Source organism: Hypanus sabinus, chromosome 8 (genome assembly GCF_030144855.1).
Source record: "Hypanus sabinus isolate sHypSab1 chromosome 8, sHypSab1.hap1, whole genome shotgun sequence".
NCBI classification, from domain to species: domain Eukaryota; kingdom Metazoa; phylum Chordata; class Chondrichthyes; order Myliobatiformes; family Dasyatidae; genus Hypanus; species Hypanus sabinus.
In genome coordinates, this window is record NC_082713.1 from 80,227,824 (window position 1) to 80,245,298 (window position 17,475).

Consider the following 17,475-nt stretch of genomic DNA (forward strand, 5'->3'; position numbering starts at 1 on the left):
ACCTTCAAGGCCCTTGACTTTAATGATTCCCCAGACAAACATGTTTTTTTTACCATTATCTGCTCTTGAGGCTGTAGACTGGTATGCACTTAAGTTCTCAAAATATTCTCAGAAGGTCTGGAGCTTATTACTGTTTACAGCTAGCACATGCAATTTATTTTGATGATTTCTGCAGCATTTTTGAGAGCTGATGTTTGGCTTACTTTCTGCATCATTGAAAGCTGGGGAATGTAGGTATTCAAGGGAAATGGAAGAAAATGAGGAAAATGACACTAGTGTAAGATATCAGTCTTGGTCCTTGATGCACCATCAATAACTCACTCTGAGACGTAAGGCGAGATATCGGCTTTTATTGACTGAAGAAGGAACCAGCAGTGAGTGACCATCATATTACATCCTGGAGAATGAGGCAGAGGATCAGACCTCGATTGCCTTTATACGGGGGCCTGTGGGAGGAGCCACAGGAGCAGTCAGAAGGGGGCGTGTCCAGACAGGCACATAGTTCACCACATTCACCCCCCCTTTGTTTGAAAGAGTCCCCATGTGGCAAAGTTTCGTACAGGTCAAGTCTATCAGGTGGTCGAATCTGTCACTGCGATCTACGTAGCACCGGCTGTGAATGCACCGATGCCGGCAACATTGGTGATTGCACAGGAGACGGAGGTTGTGCTGGTTCCAGCTCATGCATGTGCGAGGCACCTGGTATAGAAATGTCATGAGGAGTCCATGTAGGGCCTGGTGAGCGCAGTGTCACCTCGGGTACAGGGTTCATAGTTACCGGAGAGTGTTCAGGGTAGTGGTCTGCTGCACCTGCAGGTGCCAGGTCGCGGATGGAGACCGTGTCCTCCCGCCCATCAGGTAAGACCACGTAAGCATACTGGGGGTTCGCATGCAGAAGGTGAACCCTCTCGACCAGCGGGGAGTATTTATTGCTCCTCACATGTTTGCGGAGCAGCACTGGCCCCGGGGACATCAGCCAAACTGGTAGAGCGGTCCCAGTGACAGACTTCCTGGGAAAAGAGAATAGGAGTTCGTGAGGGGGGGGGGCCCACCATCCGACCACCTGGGCCCTCCAAGGGCTTGTGCTTGGCTCAATGATCCCCTCCCTGAGCAGCCACTGCACCGGTTTACAGTCGGGGTCAGGTTGGCGAACAGCGGCGGGGGAGGGACCTCGAGAGTGGAGAGACTGCAAGTGGTATCAGTAGCATAGCTGTCGTGTTGGATGGGATGTGTGTGTCGCTGTGTGTGTGTGGTCAGTAGTGATGAAGTCCCACAGAACTGAGGATTCCGGACAGTGAGTGGTGGGAGGGGCCCGTCATATACCATAGTCACACTTTCGAGATGGCTCTGGAAGTCCAGCCCCAATAGCACAGGTGCGCACAGATTGGGCATGACCAGTAGCGCAAAGTTCCGATATTCTGTGCCTTGCACCACCAATGTCACTACACAACCCACCCGGATGTCTGTGGAATGCGACCCAGAAACCAAATGGATCTTCTGACTTACTGGCCGTGTTGCGAGTCCACAGCGTTGCACTGTGTCCGGGTGAATGAAACTCTTAGTGCTGCCCATGTCAAACAGGCATCTAGTCCTGTGCCCCTCCACCCGGATGTCCAACATGGACCTTGCAAGCGGGTGTGGGGTGCTTTGGTCGAGAGTTACAGCCAGAATTGAATCGCCGTCGGGGTACCCGGTAAGCATTGGAGGGTCGGGGGCGGGGCATGCTGACGCCGACAAAGTTGGCCGCCCACATCTGGGGTACCCGGTAAGCATCGGAGGGTCGGGGGCGGGGCATGCTGACGCTGACAAAGATGGCCACCCAGATCTGGGCATGCAAGATGGCGGCCCCCACGTTTCACCCGCAGCGCTGCACTCCGCTCACAGTTTAGACTTACAGACCTTGGCGAAATGGCCCCGCTTTCCACAGCTGGAGCAGGTCGCTTCTCGCACTGGACAGCATTGTCGAGAGTGCTTTTTGTGGCCACAGAAATAACAAAGCACAGGCTTCTGATGGGCCACCGCAGTGGTCGGGTTTGGGGAGCTCGTGGAATTGCGACTGGCAGCGGCGATTTCGCTCGCGGGAGCCAGCGGTGGCGGGGTCTGAGGCATCCACAGAACCAGCGGGGAATCACGCGACTGGACAGCGTCGGCGTAGTGCAGTGCAGCTTCCAGAGCGCTGGCCGTCTCGATCGCCGAGCGTAAGGTAAGATCGGAGTGTTCCAGCAGTCGCTGGCGCATGTACACTGACCTCAGTCCCGTCACAAAGGCATCTCGCACCAGCAGCTCCGCATGTTGTTCTGCCGTGAGTGTCTTGCAGTCACAAGCTCGGACGAGTGTCTGTAGTTCTCGGAGAAACTCGGCGCTCAATTCTCCAGGCCGCTGTCGCCGGGTAGCTAAATGATGTCTTGCGTAGATGGTGTTCACCGGCCGCAGGTACTGTCTTTTGAGGGCGTCCAGTGCACCTTCATAGGTCGGCAGGTCCCGGATAATGGAATAAACTTTTGGGGTGACCCTCGAGAGGAGAATTCTGTACATAACGGCAGGGTCAGTTGCACGAAGCTCCGCCAAGTATGATTGGAAGCATGCAAGCCAGTGTTCAAAAGCAAGAGCTGCTCCAGGGTCTTGAGGGTCCAAATCCAACCTTTCCAGACGTAAAACAGTTTACATGTTTTAAAACTTTCAGTCAATAAAATTGATGCACCATCAATAACTCACTCTGAGACGTAAGGCGAGATATCGGCTTTTATTGACTGAAGAAGGAACCAGCAGTGAGTGACCATCATATTACATCCTGGAGAATGAGGCAGAGGATCAGACCTCGATCGTCCTTCTTCAGTCAATAAAAGCCGATATCTCGCCTTACGTCTCAGAGTGAGTTATTGATGGTGCATCAATTTTATTGACTGAAGAAGGAACCAGCAGTGAGTGACCATCATATTACATCCTGGAGAATGAGGCAGAGGATCAGACCTCGATCGCCTTTATACAGGGGCCTGTGGGAGGAGCCACAGGAGCAGTCAGAAGGGGGCGTGTCCATACAGGCACATAGTTCACCACAGTCCTATAGAATAGCAAACCAGGCATCTGAGGCCAAATAACCTATTTCTACTTTTATTTCATGTTTTGAAACTAGCAGCAAAGGCAGTGGTGCTTTTTGTAATGTCTAGTCCATTGAAAAATAGAGATGAGCTTTATTTATCACATGTACATCAAAACATACAGTGAAATGTGTTGTATGTATCAGATCAGATCAGCGAGGATTGTGCTGGGTAGCTTGCAAGTATCACCATGTTTCCAGTGCCAACGTCACACGCCCACAACTCACTAACCCCAACCCATACATCTTTGGAATGTGGGGGAAAAAACAGGGGTAACCAAAGGAAATCCATGTGGTCACAGGAAGAATGTAGACATTCCCTTAGAGGCAGTGGTAAGAACTGAACACTGATCGGTAATCATGGGCACTGTAAAATTATGTGCTAACCACTTTGTTCCCATGTCAATCTCAGACTTTTCTACTCAGGATGGTACCATCTTCTGCTTTTAAGTCTGCTGTCGTTTTTCAAGTTGTAAAGAAGCCTCTTTGATTTCATCATTGGTATAAGAAAAATTATCTTCTTCAAAGAAGGTTATAAATCTTTTTGCACAGATTATGCCAGAATATTTGGTACAATCTCATGTCCTCTTTTCAGATCATGAGAATTTTAAAACTGGTTGGTTGCCAAAGAGTCAGCTAGGCTTGTATTCCTTCTGTGAGTGTGAGTGGCAAATTGATAAGATTATTTGTGCCGTACTGGTAAAAGGTTCCAGTCTTGATGTACATGGGTGGTAAAATCAGCGAGTCCCTGGTATCATTTGCTTGTGATATCTTTCAGTGAATAATAGAAGATACCTTTATGTTATTTCTATTCCTTTTTTTTTAAAATAAAAAGCTGTTTGGATGAAAACTGAACAAAATTAAGGCATACAATCCAAAGAGTTGTTTTTCATTTAAATATTCAGACAAAGTCTAGCTTTACGAAAGTAACATTAAAAGTAAAAGCAAAAGTAACATTAGCAAATTTGCTGATGACACAAAGCTGGGTGGCAGTGTGAAATGTTAGGAGGATGTTATGAGAATGCAGGGTGACTTAGACAGGTTGGATGAGTGGGCAAATGTATGGCAGATGCAGTTTAATGTGGATAAATGTGAGGTTATCCACTTTGATGGCAAGAACAGAAAGGCAGATGGAGTCAAGTTAGGAAAAGGGGAAGTACAACGAGATCTAGGTGTTCTTGTACATCAGTCAATGAAAACAAACATGCAGGTAGTGAAGAAAGCTAATGGCATGCTGGCTTTTATAACAAGAGGAATTGAGTATAGGAGTAAAGAGGTCCTTCTGCAGCTGTACAGGGCCCTGGTGAGACCCCACCTGGAGTATTGTGTGCAGTTTTGGTCTCCAAATTTGAGGAAGGACATTCTTGCTATTGAGGGAGTGCAGCGTAGGTTCACAAGGTTAATTCCCAGAATGGCGTGACTGTCATATGTTGAAAGATTGGAGCGACTGGGCTTGTATACACTGGAATTTAGAAGGATGAGAAGGGATCTGATTGAAACATATAAGATTATTAAGGGATTGGACACACTGGAGGCAGGAAGCATGTTCCCGCTGATGGGTGAGTCCAAAACTAGAGGCCACAGTTTAAGAATAAGGGGTAGGCCATTTAGAACAGAGATGCAGAAAAACTTTTTCACCCAGAGAGTGGTGGATATGTGGAATGCTCTGCCCCAGAAGGCAGTGGAGGCCAAGTCTCTGGATGCATTCAAGAGAGAGTTAGATAGAGCGGGGTCAAGGGATATGGGGACAGGGCAGGAACGGGGTACTGATTGTGTATGATCAGCCATGATCACAGTGAATGGCGGTGCTGGCTAGAAGGGCTGAATGGCCTACTCCTGCACCTGCTGTCTATTGTCTACAATTCTTTATAAACAGATGAGATGGACTGTTAAAACAATTTAAGATATGAATTGAATTGACTTTAAGAACATAAGAAATAGAAGCAGGAGTTGGTCATCTGGCCTGTCGAGCCTGCTCCTCCATTCAATAAGATACTGACTGATCTTATCATGGACTCATCTCCACCTGCCTGACTTTTCCCCATAACCCTTAATTCCCCTACTATGCAAAAAACTATCCAAACAATATATTAACTGAAGTAGCCTCCACTGCTTCATTGGGCAGAATTCCACAGATCTACCACTGATCTACCACTGTCCTAATCAAGGAGGGCCAGTATGCTATATGCCTTCTTTACCTGGCTACTGACGGAATTTCAGAGAATTCTGGATTTGAATCTCTGGGTCTCTCAGCTCATCAATAGTCCTCAGTTTCTTATCATTTGCTATACATGTCCTGTCCCCATTTGACTTCCCAAAATGTATCACTTTGCATTTGTCAGGCTTAAATTCCACCAGTTGGTGGTCCCACCAACTTCCCATCTGATACATACTCTGCTGCAGCCTTGTTACTTACATCCTTCATATACATGGAGTAAAAATCTTTTTGTTATTTCTCTGTCTAAATGTGCAATTTATAGTACTTTATAATAAATATTATGTACAGCAGTATAGTCAATATAACATAGAAATACAACTGTGTTAGCATGAATTAATCAATCAGTTGATGGCCTGGTGGAAGCAGCTGACCTGGTGCCTGTTGGTCCTGGTTTTTATGCTGTAGTAACGTTTCCCAGATGGTAATCACTGGAACAGTTTGTGGTTAGGGCGACTCTGGTCCCCAATGATCCTTTGGGCCTTTTTTACACACCTGTCTTTCTAAATGTCCTGAATAGTTCACATCTACAGATGTCCTGGGCTGTCCACACCACTCTGCAGAGTCCTGCGATTGAGGGAAGAGCATTTCCCATACCAGACAGTAATGCAGCCGGTCAAGATTCTCTCAATTGTGCACTTGTAGAAAGTTCTTAGGATTTGGGGACCCATCCCAACTTCAACCGTCTGAGGTGAAAGAGGCGCAGTTGTGCCTTTTTCACCACACAGCCAGTATGTACAGACCACGAGATCCTCAGCGATGTTTATGCCAAGGAACTTAAAGCCGTTCACCCTCTCAACCCTAGATCCGTTGATGTCAATAGGGGTTAGCTTGTCTCCATTCCTCCTGTAGTCCACAACCAGCTCCTTTGTTTTTGCGACATTACTTACTCTACTTTAAACACTTAAAATTTAACTCCTTAAAGATTATAAAGTGAAGGTTTTGTTTTAAGTACTAAACTTCTGTGTAGGCAACATACATTTAATTAAATGAGAATGGTTAGGATAATATGATACTTTACATTGGCAGTATGAGATCCTTGTCAATGCATGATGATTCCAGTTCATTGATTTTACATAGGCTCAGCTATATCACTTTAAGTAGCAATATTGAACTCAAAATTTCCAGTATATGTCAGAAGTTCTGTTAATTTTAAGTCACTAGTTACAATTAGTGAGGCTAGTTTGACATTTTGCCTCTAACATATCTATAATGTCTGCCTCTAACCAAACCCAAGTGACTGCTAATTCTTTCCATTATCTAAACCAGGGGTGTCAAACTCATTTTAGGTCACGGGCTGGATTGGGCAAAATGCAGCTTCATGCGGGCCGGATCAGTTGGGTGCGTGTGAACGCAGCTTTCATTGCCTCCATTTTTTCAGCCTGTTCTCATGTGTCTCAGTCTCTGCTATAACTACGAAGTGTTTCACTTCACAAATTCCGTTTCTTATGAAGAAGACTGCTGAGCAAGCATTATTTTTATGATTGGTATTAATTTACAGTTATAGGCTTCATATTGCCAGGCCATTAATAATTAAAATAATAGATCCATCTAAAATGATCTCGCGGGCCGGATATAATTGTACGCCGGGCCGGATATGGCCCGTGGGCCTTGAGTTTGACACCTGTGATATAAACTCTTCTTCATTACTAGGGTTAAATGCACTGGCCTGCAGTTACTGGGTTAATTCTTACACATTTTTTTGAACAAGTGTGTAGTATTTGCAATTGTCCAGACTTCAGACACTGTCCCTGAATACTCATTTATGGCCATTGCTCTTGCTTCCTTTGACAAACTAAAGTGCATCAGATTTGGATCATGTGATTAAAACCCCAGGCTGACCAACTGCAGCTGTTTTTTAGCACTTCCCCTATCAATTTTAGCCCATTCAAAACCTCACATAACTTCCTTTGTGGGGACTCCAGCAATATCCTCTTCCTTGGTATAGGCTGATATCAAAAGCTTGTTTAGTGTCTCAGCTATGCCTACCGATTCCACGAATAGATTTCCTTTTTTGGTCCCCGATCTCCTCTCACAATCCTTTTCCTACTCATACCTATTTTTGGATTTCATGTTTGTAGAGTCTTTTGCCATGTCATCTCAGTTCCTTTTTTAACTTCCTCATTGAAGTTTCAGTAATCAGGGTGGTTTTGACTCATGATAACAACTTTGCATATGTAATGTCTTTTTTTATAATTGTGTGGCCATTTGCAGAGCTCTGGCACAAAGCTCTCTACCCTTCTCCCAAGGTATCTAGATTCTAGCTAAAACATTTACTCCTAAAGACTGACTATTTATTCATTTAACACTTCGTCTGCATAGATTTGATCCCTGTTTTCCCAGGGCAGTTCATTATTCATCGTATTAAAACTATCCCCACTCCAATAGACATCTTTCATCTTTAATTTGGTTGCTAACACAAAGATTTGTGGTGTTGATAGTGAGGATTCTCCAAGAGGACCACAACCTTGTCATGGTTTGGAGGCTTCCAGTCTCAGTGATCTGGAGAGCTGTTAGCCGGAGTCAGGGCCTTCTGCTTTGGCCCTTGGTAGGGTCACTCATGCCATACAGGTCAAAGGGTAGAGGTTTGTCCAGTGGTACTGTAGGTTTGGGGGTTCTGCTCAGGGCTAACAACTCTGACTGGTAAACAAAATTGTTACAGAAACAGCAATGAAGAATCCTTCTGCATTGACGGTATTCCTGAGTCCCCACCCATGCTTGCTTGTCTGACAGTAGTGAAAACCAAGCTACTGACACGATGAAGGAAGCCCTGAACCCCGCCAGAGTTGGAGGACCTTCATTGCTGCCCTGAATGCCAGCAGCGAAACAGGGGGTAGATAAGATAAATAAGTGAGATAACATAGATCAGTAAGGATAATCTTAGGTTACAGAATGTTATTGATCTACTTCCTCAAGAGGCTAAAGAAATTTGGGATGTTTCTGCCAAACCTTATCAATTTTTATTGTGCAGCACAGAAAACATCCTATCAGGATGTATCATGATTTGGTAAGTTAACTGCTCTGCCCCTGACCTCAAGAAACTGCAAAGAGTTGTGGGACATCATGGACACTAGATTCCTCTCCATGGAATCAGACTCACTGGCACGTGTCATGAAATTTGTTAACTTAGCAGCAGTTCAATGCTGAAGCAGAGAAAAAAGATCAATTACAGTATATGTATGTATATTGAATAGATTAAAAATTGTGCAAAATAGAGAAATAATATATATTTAAAAAGTGTGGTACTGTTCAAGGGTTCAATGTCCATTTAGAAATCGGATGGCAGAGAGGAGAAGCTGTTCCTGAAGCGCTGAGTGTGTGGCCTCCTACCTGATGGTGAAAGTGAGGAAAGGGCATGCCCTGGGTGCTGGAGTTCCTTAATAATGGATGCTGCCTTTTTGAGACACTGCACCCTAAAGATGCCCTAAGTACTTCGTAGGCTAGTCCCCAAGATGAAACCAAATAGATTTACAACCCTCTGCAGTTTCTTTCCCATACCCTCTCACATCAGACAGTGACACAGCCTGTCAGAATCCTCTTGACGGTACATCTATAGAAGATTCTGAGTGTATTTGTTGACATGCCAAATCTCTTCAAATTCCAAATGAAGTATAGTCACTGTCTTGTCTTCTTTATAACTGCATTGATATGTTGGGACCTAGGAACTTGAAACTGCTCACTCTCTCCACTTCTGATCCCTCTATGAGGATTGCTATGTGTTCCTTCATCTTACCCTTCCTTAAGTCCACAATCAATTCTTTTGTCTTACTGATGTTGAGTGCCAGGTTGTTGCTGTGACACCACTCCACTAGTTGGCATATCTCACTCCTGTAAGCCCTCTCATTACCATCTGAGATTCTACCAACAATGGTTGTATCATCATCAAATTCATAGATGGTATTTGAGCTATGCCTAACCACATAGTCCTTAGTATCGAGAGAGTAGAGCAGTGGGCTAAGCACACACCCCTGAGGTGCACCAGTGTTAATCATCAGCAATGTTATCACCAATCTGCACAGAATGTTGTATTCTGGTTAGGAAGTCGGGGATCCAATTGCAGAGGGAGGTACAGAGGCCCAGGTTCTGCAACTTCTCAATGAGGATTGTGTGAATGATGGTATTAAATGCTGAGCTATAGTCAAGTTTATTTATATAGCATACTGAAAAACAACCCACGTTGACCAAAGTGCTGTACAGATTTGAGCAAATAGCTAAAATCATAAATACAAGAAACACAGACATAATCAACAAGGCAAACAGCTTATAGGCACAAAAGAAACAACACCAGGGCCTAGGCACAAGCCACAAATCAGCCACATCAGAAGGATTCAAATGCTAGTGAATAAAAGTAAGTTTTGAGCCTGGACTTAAAAGAGTCAATGGAGTGGGCAGATCTGATCGGAAGGGAAATGTTGTTCTACACTCTAGGGCAGGCATGGGCAAACTGCGGCCCGTTAAGCTTTTTAATCCGGCCCGCGGAACTTGATGAAATTATATTAATAAACCTTGTTACGTTTTTCCCCGCAATTCTGGCGTTTTCCCAATAGATGACGCACTCTATATACATTGACCTTTGTTGAGGTGCAGCGTATTACTCCACATTTGCGCTTTACTTTGTGACCTTGTGGCGACCCATTTCCTGGCACATTCGAACCCGCTCACAATTAGCCAGCGTTCCGGCTAAGGGAGATAGCCTGCGGGGATTTGCGAGCACAGAGCTTCGCACACTGGCGCTCTTTCACTGTTCTGTCATTGTGCGGGTCGTTGTTGAGTTTTGGCACAGGGGACAATTGAATAAGAAGGAGCAGGACAAGTAGACCTGCATCTCCTACCGTTTTTGAAATAAAGACAGTCAGGAGGAGAGTGATGATGATAATATCTTGAAGGATAACAGAATTTTCAATGCTTTAAAATAATAACTGTTACTATTAAAAAAAGCTGTATTTTATTCATTTAATTTTCAGTGTTTTAAGACATTTCAATAAATAGCTAAATACCATGGGACTTCAAAGACAGATATTTTGTTGTAATGCATTTGTTCATTTTCAATTGAAATTAAAGCCCATGTTTTCTACAGATCCCATGATATTTTATTTTTTCTTATGAGGTGTATTACCAAAACACTCCGTCCATCTGCTCCTGGTCCGGCCCCCCTGTCAAATTTTAGAACCCTTTGTGGCCCTCGTCAAAAAGTTTGCCCACCCCTGCTCTAGGGGCTACAATAGCAAAGGGGCATTCACCTGAGCTTAAGTTTAGATCGCGGGACAGCCAGGAGCCCCAAGTCAGCCCACCTGAGTGACCTGGAAGTAGAATAAGGGGTTAGAAAGTCTGTGATATAAGAGGTGGAGGGCAGCCAGCCCATTTAGGGCTTTATAAACAAACAGGAGAATCTTAAAATCAATTCTGAACTGTACTGGCAGCCAGTGGAGGGAGGCCAGGATAGGAGTGATATAGTCCCTCTTCCGGGCACTTGTCAGAAGCCTGGCTGTGGTATTTTGGATCAGTTGCAGACGGGACAGGATCGATGAACAGCATCCTGACGTAGGTGTTTGTGTTGTTCAGGTGGTCTAACACTGTGTGAAGAGCCATTGAAATTGTGTCTGCTGTTGACCTACTGTGGCGATAGGCAAATTGAAATGGGGCCAGGTCCTTGCTGAGGCAGGAGTTCAGTCTAGTCATGACCAACCTCTCAAAGACACAGCCTCATAAAGACCCTACCCATCCCAGATATTTTCACTTCTCCCCTCTCATCGGTCAGAAGACACAAAAGCCTATAAGCATATACCACCATGCTCAAGGACAGCTTCTATCTCACTGTTAGAAGACTATAGAATGGTTCCCTAGTAAATTAAAGCCAACACTCTTGACCTCTCAAACTACCTCGTTATGTTCTTGCATCTTATTGTCTACTTGCACTCTACTTTCCTTATAGCTGTTGCATTTTATTCTGCATTCTATTGTGCTACCTCAATGCACTGTGTAATGATCTGATCTGCATGAACTGTATGCGAGACAGGCTTTACATGTGACAATAAACCAATTCCATATTGATCAGGTGGTAAACTGAGCAGAATAGCAGCAAATAGAATTTAATCCCAATAAGTGTGAAACAATGAATTTTGTGTGTTCCAATAGGACATAAACCATTAATGGTCCAATGGTGTTCAGGGGAACTGACAGACTGTGATGCATATCCTTAAATTCCTAAAAAATGGCAGCATGTGCCAATGGGTTGGTGAAGAAACCACACAGGATGTCAGGGCATGCAATACAAGAGCAGGAAGGTCATTGAACAGGAGAAACAAACACAGCTGTACATGCTGCAAGCTGAAACAGAAACAAAAATGATGGAAGAATTTAGCCAGCCAACTTGTAGCTGTGGAAAGAGAAACCAGTAAATGTTCCAGGTTAGAGACTCTTCCTCAGAATTTGGGAGAAAATGGTCAGTGTGGCTAATGTGCAACTTTACAGAACTTTGGTTGCACTACGGCATGATATTATGTACAGCTCTGATCACAACACTACAGGAGGGATGTGAAACATAGGTCATAGGTTTAAGATGGAGGTAGAAGTTTAGTGGGAGATTTTACCCCTTCAGAATGGTTGGCATTTGGAAAACTCCACTGAAAAGGGGTGAACACAGTAACTTCTGCAACATTTAAGCAGGATCTGAATGAGCACTTGAATTGCCCAGGCAGAGAACGTCAAGTGCTGGTGAATGGGTTTGGTATAGACGGATACTCAATGAACAGGTACAAACAAGCTGGATGAACTCAGCAGGTCGGGCAGCATCCATTGAAATGAGCAGTCAACGTTTCGGGCCAAGACCCTTCGTCAGGACTGAAGGAGGGGGCAGGGACCCTATAAAGAAAGTGGGGGGAGGGTGGAAGGTGCCAGGTGAAAAACCAATCAGAGGAAAGATCAAGGGGTGGGGGAGAGGAAGCAGGGAGGGGATTGGCCAGAGCGGTGAAGAAGGAATGTAGGGGAAAGCACTATGGGTAGCAGAAGAAGGCAGAATCATGAGGTGATAGGCAGCTAGAAGAGAAGGCAGACTGAACAGCATTGACACACTGAGCTGAAGGAATTGTTTTTGTGCTGCCGAACTCCATGAAAAACAACAGAACAGTTACAGCCTGTCTCTGGGTAACAAACAGGTTCTGGTTTCAGCTTTCCAGTCTGAAAATACACAAAAATCACTCAATGGCAACAAACCTCCTGTATTATTAGGAGTGACACTGAAAACACAAAGATTGATAATAAATAAATAATAATAATAAATATATATATGAATATCATGAACTCCAGAAAGTCATTAAGAGGCAATATCAAACCAAGTTGGAAGCCCAGGCTAACCAGAGGGATGCCAGTAGACTTTGGCAGGGTCTAAATGAGATCACTGGGCGCAAAGAAAAGGCTGGGAATATCAATAACTGTAGCACTTCTCTTCCTGATGAACTTAACGTATTTTACGAAGATTCGAACAGAAGAGGAGCATCCAGCCCCTCTGAATGAACCGGACCTGGTGGCATCAAGATTCATCATCACTGAGGAAGACGTTAGAAGAGCCTTCCTGAAGATAAATCCAAGGAAGGCGACGGGCCCAGATGGCATCCCGGGACGGGACTGTGCAAGTGAGCTAGCTGGAGTGTTTGCTGACATCTTCAACTGCTCCCTGCTTTAGTCTAAGATCCTCTCGTGTTTTAAGAAGGCAACGATAATTCCGGTACCGAAGAAAAGCAAGGTGGCATGCCTAAATGACTTTCGACCTGTGTCTCTAACATCAAATGCTATGAAGTGCTTCGAGCGATTGGTTATGGCACACATCAACCATAACCTACCGGTCAACATCGACGCTTTGCAATTCGCCTATCGGAGCAACAGGTCAACGACAGATGCCATCTCTCTGGCACTACATTCCTTCTCAGAACACCTGGTGAATAAAGACGCATATGTAAGGCTACTTTTCATCGACTACAGCTCTGCCTTTAATACCATCATCCCAAATAAACTGATTCCGAAGCTCCGGAACCTGGGTCTTAGCACTCAGATCTGCAGCTGGATCTTCAACTTCCTCACAGACAGGACCCAGGCTGTAAAAATAGGGGACAAGCTCTCCTCTACAATCACTCTGAGCACCGGTGTCCCACAAGGCTGCGTACTCAGCCCCCTGCTGTACTCACTGTACACCCGTGATTGTGTAGCCAAGTTTCCATCAAACTCAATTTACAAATTTGCTGATGACACCACAGTTGTAGGTCATATCTTGGGCAATGATGAGCTGAGTACAGAGAGGAAATTAAGAACCTGGAGGGATGGTGTGAAGACAATAACCTATCCCTCAATATCAGCAAGAGGAAGGAATTGGTTGTTGACTTCAGAGGGAGTAACGGACCGCACAACCCCATCTACATAGGTGATGCGCAGGTGGAACAGGTCAAAAGCTTTAAGTTCTTCGGAGTGAATATCACAAATGACCTAACTTGGTCTAACCAAACAGAGTCCACTGCCAAGGAGGCCCACCAGCGCCTTTACTACCTCAAGAAGCTGAGGAAATTTGGTCTGGCCCCTAAAACCCTAATTTTTTTTAGGTGCACCATAGAAAGCATTCTTCTAGGGTGCAACACAACCTGGTATGGAAGTTGTCCTGTCCAAGACTGGAATAAGCTACAGAAGATCGTGAACATAGCCCAGCACATCACACAAACCAATTTTCCATCCTTGGACTCACTTTACACCACACACCATCAGAGCAGTGCTGCCAGAATGATCAAGGACAAGACCCACCCAGCCAACACTTTTTGTCTGGGAGAAGGTTCAGGAGCATTAAGACTCATACGGCCAGATTTGGGAACAGCTTCTTTCCCACTGTGATAAGACTGCTGAACAGATCCTGACCCAGATCTGGGCTGTACCTTCCAAATATCTGGACCTGACTTGCACTACCTTACTTTTCTTTTTCTAATTATGATTTATAATTTAAATTTTTATTGTATTTACTTCGATTTGTACAAACGTACTTCAGGGAGCGTGAAACGCAGAAACAAACGTCACTGTGATGATCGTATGAATTGTTTGGTGACAATAAAGTATAATAATAATACCTTTATAGAGGTATACAGAATCATAAAGAGCAGAGATATGGTGAACGCTCACAGTCTTTTCCCCAGCACAGAGGAGACTAAAAGTAAAGAAGGTTCAAGGAAAAGGATTTAAAACAAACTTGTGGAGCAACCTTTTCCATACACAGTTTGGTGAGTATTTGGAATGAGCTGCCAGAGGAAATGATAGGTACAGGGACAATTGCAGTGTTTAAGAGACACCGAGACAAGTGGATGGATAGGGAAGGTTGAGGATATGGGCCAAACAGGATGGACTCAGGAAGGCAACCTTGATTGCCCTACAGGAGTCGGGCTGAAGAGCCTGATTCCATGCTGAGTGACTCTATAACAATTACCAATAGTTGACAGAGAAAAATAAACTAATTCTTGTATAACAGTAGAAGTGCCTTGCTCTAAAATCTTATTTCTGCAGATTTGGTTGTTGCTCCATCGTACAGCATAGAAACACCCACGTCCTTTTCCAGAGCTCCGCAAACAAGTCCACCATGAGTGCTCTTGGTGATTTCCCAGAGTTTCAATCACTTCCTACAGCAGCTTGATGCTTTTTGATATTTGCTCGTCCACAATCCTCCGAATGAACTAACCACCGATTTGTTAGCATTACCCGAGCAGGGCGATTTAAAAAAATCAAAACGTTTTATTCATAATAAAAATAAGCTGTATAATGTATTTTCCTTCTTACATTCATAGACAGTGCTTTAAGCAGTGTGCTCTTTCATTTTTTAAAGCTAACGCCAGTGTTGCCAAGCATGTGGTCCTACTGTTACCATAATCGAGGGCTTCTTCACCCAACCTGGACCCTCCGTGTCCTGTAGCGAATGAACCCTTCCCCAGCGGGTGCATCAGCCGAGGATGTGCCAGTTGGCTGCACTCCTCCACAGACATCTCGCTACGCTGGCAGAACAAGTTTCGGGTAGACCAAAGACCGTCTTTCACCTAGTTGGTAATCTTCCAGCACTCTGTGTACATCCCTGGGTATAGCCGTAGATCAGAGTTGTTCGGGACGAACCGTGACCCAGGCCCTCGGCATCCTTCGCCACACGCCGGGGCACCCCGGACCAATACCCCAGCCACACTACTAACCAAACCCGCAAACTTCCGGTCGGCGCCCTCCCAACGGCCCTGGAGCGCGTGATGGAAGTGACGTCCATGGCGACCAATCGGAACAGAGCTTCGGGCGGACCAATGAGAGTGGGGAAGGTGGGACTGGGCACGGCGGAGAGCGGCGGTCGCCGTGCGAGCCGCGGCGGGAGGACGGCCGGTTCTGGTGAGGTAAAGAAATAGCGGTGTGCACTCGGGAGGGTTTGCTTGGTTGTTGGAGGCTGTGGCAGATGAGCATTCGGTCCGGCCGCAGCAGGTTGGCAGACTTTCGGCTTCAGTGGAAGAGTTTGACAGTTAAAGTGCGACCACAAACCCCAGGCCCGGTTTCGCCCGCACCGTCCCGAGTTAGTTCTTTAACAGATGTTGCCCCCACCCCGATTTATCCTTGGCTTGCGGGTGGCAATAACACATGCTTGCAGTTATATTTTGCTATTTTCCTGCTGCCTGCTGTTAAATTTGTCCCATTTGCCTCATAATGAATAGTGTACAATAATAAGACGTGTGGTTGTCGGTGTCTAGCTGCCTTCTTCCACACAAAGTTCACTCAGCTTGCAAGAGAACTGATGTTAAGATCTTTCCCTCCCCTTTCCCCCACCTATGGTTGTCAACTAGTCTGAAATGAAAGAACCCCAGGTCACTGTTGAGCCTTCAAGTATAGAAGAATTTGAAGTTTGGGCGCTGGAGTGGGGGGAATGCTGGGACTTTTGATCCAATGAATTGATTTCCTCAGTGTTTTCTTACCTCGCTGCCTCCGCCCGCCTCCCCCCCCCCCGGTGTGGTTCACTTATAATAATTATTAATGAAAATTATTATGTCGATTTTTATCATGTAAACATGACTGCAATTTAGCTTTCTTACCACCGGGGGCGTGTCGAGGCTTGCCAGATCTGCTGGACAAGCTGCAAGTTTGTATGGACTGCAGTAAATGTAGGAATTTGTAACGAAAGTTATTCAAAATTGCCCGCAGTTTCCGTTTTAAGATGAGTTCATTTTATAATTGGGAATGAGCTGTTCTGTCACACAGTTTGTAAGTTGAAACAATATAAAAATATGAAGCTGCTTTCTGTCATGTTAAAACATACTGTTTAGAAACTAAATGCACATGTAGTAAAAAGTTAATTTAGTGATACAAATAAGGGTAAAATAGCTGCGTACACATTGTTGTGAGAACACAAGGAAAGCAGTAGTTGTGTACAACAAGGAAAACTATTTTTTCTGCAATTTATGTAATGTTTTCACATGTGTGTAACAGTTTTTGACTTTTTGAAAAACTATTGGGTCAGGTGTTTGATTTCAAAGAATTTTTACAATAGTATCAAAATTGGTAGGGGATATTTGCATGGAAGAGGTAATGTTTAGAAATGGAGAAATGTAGCATTTCCTCAACTGAGTCAGTGATTTCAGTGTGTTGCACAGTTGTATGGATCTGGAAGATTTTTATTTTGTGTAGAAATCAGCTGAGAACTGTTGTGACAGTTGAAGCAGAACAAAGTTATTTGACCATCCTGGTCAGATAATACCAGTTAAAACAGAAATTCCTGAAAGAGAGAGGATTAATATTACAGGTTCCTAACTTCCGCAATCCTATTAAAGGGTTCCAGACCTCAAATGTTAATCCAATTCCTTACAACAGGTGCTGCCTGATGACCTAAATGTTTCCAGCATTTTCTGTTTGTTTTATATTTTCATCATTGACAATTTTTGAATTTTCAGGATTTAGTTGGTCTGACTGCAAGATTTTAAGTAGTTCAGATTCATCTACTTTTCACATGTATATAGAAACTTGCAGTGAAATGTGTCATCTGTGTGAACGAACACAACCTAACGTTGTGCTGGAGTAGCCAGCAAATGTCACCACACATTCCAGTGCCAATATAACAGGCCCATAGTGCTTTGCAGAGCAACACAAAACACAATAAGCACCAAGAGCCAAACAGGCCACT

At 44.6% G+C, this 17,475-nt stretch overlaps 1 protein-coding gene across 4 annotated transcripts in view; it reads left to right on the forward strand.

Moving 5' to 3' along the window:
* The first annotated feature begins 15,612 nt into the window (after positions 1 to 15,612).
* Positions 15,613 to 17,475, forward strand: part of klhl13 (kelch-like family member 13) — a 212,759-nt gene continuing 210,896 nt past the window's right edge. The window contains exon 1 of one of the 4 annotated variants that reach the window (XM_059977420.1): positions 15,613 to 15,703. The gene's annotated coding sequence lies outside the window, so the exon portion shown is untranslated. The remainder of the gene's footprint in view (positions 15,704 to 17,475) is intronic. The other 3 variants (XM_059977417.1, XM_059977416.1, XM_059977421.1) reach the window with 3 other exon arrangements.